The sequence below is a fragment of the Nanorana parkeri genome, unplaced genomic scaffold (genome assembly GCF_000935625.1).
Source record: "Nanorana parkeri isolate BGI_ZX_2015 unplaced genomic scaffold, ASM93562v1 scaffold10, whole genome shotgun sequence".
NCBI classification, from domain to species: Eukaryota; Metazoa; Chordata; class Amphibia; order Anura; family Dicroglossidae; genus Nanorana; species Nanorana parkeri.
Window position 1 is genome coordinate 573,092 of NW_017306278.1, and position 6,920 is coordinate 580,011.

Here is a 6,920-nt window from a genome sequence, read left to right on the forward strand (position 1 = left end):
AAAATTTCTGATGGCTGCCCTGATTATAAAGCTTTCTCTGCTACAAACTGCCACATTTTCTCATTAAGGGCCCTTAAAGAAGCAAAAAAGGTTTACCAGCCAAATGTTGGGGAGAAGACTGTTAATGTGAACCCTCTGATGATACCGGTATATTGGGGTGTGAACCCTCTGATGATACCGGTATATTGGGGTGTGAACCCTCTGATGATACCGGTATATTGGGGTGTGAACCCTCTGATGATACCGGTATATTGGGGTGCGAACCCTCTGATGATACCGGTATATTGGGGTGCGAACCCTCTGATGATACCGGTATATTGGGGTGTGGACCCCCTGATGATACCGGTATATTGGGGTGCGAACCCTCTGATGATACCGGTATATTGGGGGTGTGAACCCTCTGATGATACCGGTATATTGGGGTGTGAACCCTCTGATGATACCGGTATATTGGGGTGTAACCCCCTCTGATGATACCGGTATATTGGGGTGTGAACCCTCTGATGATACTGGTATATTGGGGTGTGAACCCTCTGATGATACTGGTATATTGGGGTGTGAACCCTCTGATGATACTGGTATATTGGGGTGTGAACCCTCTGATGATACTGGTATATTGGGGTGTGAACCCTCTGATGATACTGGTATATTGGGGTGTGAACCCTCTGATGATACTGGTATATTGGGGTGTGAACCCTCTGATGATACTGGTATATTGGGGTGTGAACCCTCTGATGATACTGGTATATTGGGGTGTGAACCCTCTGATGATACTGGTATATTGGGGTGTGAACCCTCTGATGATACTGGTATATTGGGGTGTGAACCCTCTGATGATACTGGTATATTGGGGTGTGAACCCTCTGATGATACTGGTATATTGGGGTGTGAACCCTCTGATGATACTGGTATATTGGGGTGTGAACCCTCTGATGATACTGGTATATTGGGGTGTGAACCCTCTGATGATACTGGTATATTGGGGTGTGAACCCTCTGATGATACTGGTATATTGGGGTGTGAACCCTCTGATGATACTGGTATATTGGGGTGTGAACCCTCTGATGATACTGGTATATTGGGGTGTGAACCCTCTGATGATACTGGTATATTGGGGTGTGAACCCTCTGATGATACTGGTATATTGGGGTGTGAACCCTCTGATGATACTGGTATATTGGGGTGTGAACCCTCTGATGATACTGGTATATTGGGGTGTGAACCCTCTGATGATACTGGTATATTGGGGTGTGAACCCTCTGATGATACTGGTATATTGGGGTGTGAACCCTCTGATGATACTGGTATATTGGGGTGTGAACCCTCTGATGATACTGGTATATTGGGGTGTGAACCCTCTGATGATACTGGTATATTGGGGTGTGAACCCTCTGATGATACTGGTATATTGGGGTGTGAACCCTCTGATGATACTGGTATATTGGGGTGTGAACCCTCTGATGATACTGGTATATTGGGGTGTGAACCCTCTGATGATACTGGTATATTGGGGTGTGAACCCTCTGATGATACTGGTATATTGGGGTGTGAACCCTCTGATGATACTGGTATATTGGGGTGTGAACCCTCTGATGATACTGGTATATTGGGGTGTGAACCCTCTGATGATACTGGTATATTGGGGTGTGAACCCTCTGATGATACCGGTATATTGGGGTGTGAACCCCCTGATGATACCGGTATATTGGGGTGTGAACCCTCTGATGATATTTTCTGTTCATCAAATTACCAGCTCAAATGTGACTCTTTCTGGAGGAACCACTACACCCAGCAGACAACATATTAAGGAGGGACCCCCCTCCCCCCCGCCCCCCCGACTGATGGGAGCGGACTTTGCCGGTTGGAATAGGTGAACCCCAATTCTGGCCCATAGGCTCTCCTACAGGGATGGGGGTGAGCGCTGACACTCCAATACTTGGCAGAGAAGGTGAAATCGTTTGTATCCGGCAGGATGGAAATATTAGACGTTGTGTCTCCATATACAAGGTGACCACTTCTGCAACAAGCCGGCAGGAGTGAGAAACGACGGGGGATCCATTGCGACATTTTGTAGCCGAGGATGTTCATTAAAGGAGAACTCACCTCATAGTTCTAGCCGACCTGTGACAATGAGACTGTCACAGGTCGGCTCAGTCACCTCTCTGCCGTGACAGGGGAGGGGCTGGATTCCCCGCTCCGATCCTCCAGCGCTGACTGGCGGAACGGAAGGGGGAGGGGGCGGGTACAGCTGGCTCTGCCTCTAGATAGGCAGAGCCAGCTGTCACTCACGCAGCTGGGCAGATCCCGGCATAATTGTCGGGATCCGCTCCGGCGTCTCAGTATACCGCGAGCTGTAGCTCCCTATATACTGAGCTTAGGGTGACGGGAGGACGCTAGTTTGTGTCCTCCCGTTACTCTAAGGAGAACTATGTTCTCCTTTAAGCTGATACTCGGCGCCGGGCGGCATATTGTGAATGGCTGCTCGGCGCGAGAACTGACGACGCTGCGCTAGGGGAAGGCTGAGGAGCCTCTCACCTAGAAAAGTGGAAGACAATGAGACTGTCACAGGTCGGCTCAGTCACCTCTCTGCCGTGACAGGGGAGGGGCTGGATTCCCCGCTCCGATCCTCCAGCGCTGACTGGCGGAACGGAAGGGGGAGGGGGCGGGTACAGCTGGCTCTGCCTCTAGATAGGCAGAGCCAGCTGTCACTCACGCAGCTGGGCAGATCCCGGCATAATTGTCGGGATCCGCTCCGGCGTCTCAGTATACCGCGAGCTGTAGCTCCCTATATACTGAGCTTAGGGTGACGGGAGGACGCTAGTTTGTGTCCTCCCGTTACTCTAAGGAGAACTATGTTCTCCTTTAAGCTGATACTCGGCGCCGGGCGGCATATTGTGAATGGCTGCTCGGCGCGAGAACTGACGACGCTGCGCTAGGGGAAGGCTGAGGAGCCTCTCACCTAGAAAAGTGGAAGGCACGCGGCGACCCACTGAACACGGGGTCACGACCCCCCAGTTGAGAGGCTTTAGAACCATCCGGTGTCCTAATCCAAAATAAAAATCCAAATAGAAGGAAAACAACAATTGTATCGCAGAGAATAATGTCGTCGCCGCGGATGTGTCATCGGCTTTGTTATGGTTTTGGATACAATTGTTATTCTCTTCAGATTTCTTGTTTATAAAATCCGGAGTACATTTCATGATTTGTCTTTACATACATAGAATGTTCCAGAGCTCCGCCTTCTATCTCCGCTCTCCTATTTACGATCACTCGGAGTCTCTGTGATAAAATCTCTTATAATCTCCGACGCGTTCTCGTCATTCCAGAATTCATTGTTCATTGGTTACATTGCGACCAAACAATGAACATGGAAGTGCAAGTCGGTGTAGCGATGGCGAATGCAAGAGAGCGCACACCTATGCCGTAGCGGTGGTGAGTGACACAGTTGCAGCATCTTACAACTGTATTTCAGAAAGCGGATGCACGGTGCACTCCTGCTATGACATCCCACATGAGTAAAGCCCTCTCCCACCGGTCTGCTGACAGATCGGTTATTGTGTGCCTGATTTCAACTTTCAGCTGGCAGGAGGATGTTTAGTGAAAGGCTTCAGGTTGCTGCAATGAGAAATGACGGGCCCTCAGTATGAATGAACCCGAGAACAGAAAGAGGTCACGTCTGTGCCATGTTGTCTCAGCGATGGCGCCTACACTGTGTGAGCATTGGCATGCAACTGACAATGTACTGCAACACGCCAGTACAGGGTACTCAGGTACTCCGCCCCATGTAGGACATGCCAGGCACATACGTACTCCACCCCATGTAGGACATGCCAGGCACATACGTACTCCACCCCATGTAGGACATGCCAGGCACATACGTACTCCACCCCATGTAGGACATGCCAGGCACATATTTACTCCACCCCATGCAGGACATGCCAGGCACATACGTACCCCACCCCATGTAGGACATGCCAGGCACACATTTACTCCACCCCATGCAGGACATGCCAGGCACATACGTACCCCACCCCATGTAGGACATGCCAGGCACACATTTACTCCACCCCATGCAGGACATGCCAGGCACATACGTACCCCACCCCATGTAGGACATGCCAGGCACACATTTACTCCACCCCATGTAGGACATGCCAGGCACATACGTACCCCACCCCATGTAGGACATGCCAGGCACACATTTACTCCACCCCATGCAGGACATGCCAGGCACATACGTACTCCACCCCATGTACGACATGCCAGGCACATACGTACTCCACCCCATGTAGGACATGCCAGGCACACACGTACTCCACCCCATGTAGGACATGCCAGGCACACACGTATTCCACCCTATTCAGGCCAAGCCAGGCACATACATACCCAATGAAGGGCACGTCAGGCACACACATGTAGAAAAGAAATAGACACCGGCACTCCAATAATAAATAGATTACGTCTATTTATTGACGTACATCAAAAGCAACACACATGTACCTCCTTCATGCAGGACATGCTAGACATACGTACTCAGCACTATGTTGGGCATGCCAGGCACACACTTACTCAGCCCCATGTAGGACATGCCAGGCACATACGTACTCCACCCCACGTAGGGCATGCCAGGCACACACGTACTCCACCCCATGTAGGGCATGCCAGGCACATACGTACTCCACCCCATGCAGGACATGCCAGGCACATACGTACTCCACCCCATGCAGGACATGCCAGGCACATACGTACTCCACCCCATGCAGGACATGCCAGGCACACATGTACACAGCCTCATGCAGGACATGCCAGGCACATACGTACTCCACCCCATGTAGGACATGCCAGGCACACACTTACTCCACCCCATGCAGGACATGCCAGGCACATACTTACTCCACCCCATGCAGGACATGACAGGCACACATGTACTCCATCCCATGCAGGACATGCCAGGCACACATGTACTCCATCCCATGCAGGACATGCCAGGCACATACGTACTCCACCCCATGCAGGACATGCCAGGCACATACGTACTCCACCCCATGCAGGACATGCCAGGCACACACTTACTCCACCCCATGCAGGACATGCCAGGCACACACGTACTCCACCCCATGCAGGACATGCCAGGCACATACTTACTCAGCCCCATGCAGGACATGACAGGCACACATGTACTCCATCCCATGCAGGACATGCCAGGCACACATGTACTCCATCCCATGCAGGACATGCCAGGCACATACGTACTCCACCCCATGCAGGACATGCCAGGCACATACGTACTCCACCCCATGCAGGACATGCCAGGCACACACTTACTCCACCCCATGCAGGACATGCCAGGCACACACGTACTCCACCCCATGCAGGACATGCCAGGCACATACGTGTAGTCCACCCCTTGCAGGGTAAGCCAGGCACATACGTACTCCACCCCATGCAGGACATGCCAGGCACACATGTAGTCCACCCCATACAGGACATGCCAGGCACATACATGTACTCTACCCCATGCAGGACATGCCAGGCACATACATGTACTCTACCCCATGCAGGACATGCCAGGCACATACATGTACTCCACCCCATGCAGGGCGGTGCCTTATCCTAAACAAACATTGCTCTGGCTTTAGATTCACTGTAACACGCTTGTATCAGGAATATTTGCATGTCGGTACCTGTCGGAGGACTGACACAGGAACAATATCAATGGGATGAAAAATCCGACCCACCTAAGACCCGGCGGTGGTTGGTGATCCCCGAGGACTGGCTCTACAAATTGCTGATTTGAAAATGCCGATTGCCTGGCTGTCCAGCAGACTCCATGGCTCTGGTGCTTTGCGTGTCACTGGCCAGGAATAAATATGAATCTCTGGTAGTGCTGACTTTGATGGCTGCGTTGCCTCAGTGACTCCACATACAGAAGACAGCCAGGCAACCAGCATTTCCCAAGGGAGGTCAGATAAACCAGTCTCTGCATTTCCCTGTGTACAGGCTTCCTGACTCCGTGACCTGTTAGTGTGAGCCGAGCACAGGGTCAGGAAGTTGCAGCACAGAAGTCACAGATTGCACAGTGCTGGCTCTGGCAGTGCAGGGGTTAATCCTAATGACACAACTAACCTCAGGGACCGTCTGAGAAGAGTCACCATGACTTAGCAGATGGAGCCGCCCTGCGAGAGACCAGGGAGCCGAAATTAAATTCCTGGGATGGATGTCAGAGAAGGGTTAATACCTGGGCAGTTCCCCTTCCTCGGAGCACTCCTCGTAGAAGCAGATAGCAGCGATGAGAACCAGAAGAGAGAGCAAAACCCAATACCCTCCACCCAGCATGGGGACACCCGGACTACTACTGCGCATGTGCGGCTCCCTGTACTCTACATTGCCGTATGTTCCGGTGTATGAGAGCACTCCCACCTCTCTACTGTACACTGCCATATATACTGGTGTATAAGAGCACTCCCTCCGCTGTATTGTACTGTACAGTGTACACAGCCATATATACTGGTGTATAGGAGCACTCCCTCCACTGTACTTTACAATGCTACATATATAGGTGTATATATTTCTATAGAAGGCACAGAGGGAGTTCAGAAAGGGAGGTGGAGAGAAGAGGAATATGGATATATGGGTGGAGATGAGGAAAAAAGGGAAAGGGGAGAAAAGGAGCAGAAAGGAAAGGGGGAGGATGGAGAAAAAAAAATAGAATTGAGGAGGAGTAGAATGGGAAGAGAGGGAGACGTTGGGGGGATCAACTGACCATCAATGTATCAAAAGTATTTCTTCTGATCACCAATGTAACCAATTAGGCTGGACACCACTTCCATTACATTTACGATGCTCTTGAGTTGACATTCTTTGGCACCCATTATTTTTAACATCCAAGGTCCCCTTACACTGTCCAGCTCCTCCCCCTT

At 51.1% G+C, this 6,920-nt stretch overlaps 1 protein-coding gene across 1 annotated transcript in view; it reads right to left on the reverse strand.

Moving 5' to 3' along the window:
- HTATIP2 (HIV-1 Tat interactive protein 2) overlaps window positions 1-6,331 on the reverse strand; it is a 14,984-nt gene extending 8,653 nt beyond the window's left edge. Inside the window, exon 1 of the mRNA XM_018555506.1 lies at window positions 6,239-6,331. The gene's annotated coding sequence lies outside the window, so the exon portion shown is untranslated. The remainder of the gene's footprint in view (window positions 1-6,238) is intronic.
- Between the last annotated feature and the right edge of the window lie 589 nt (window positions 6,332-6,920).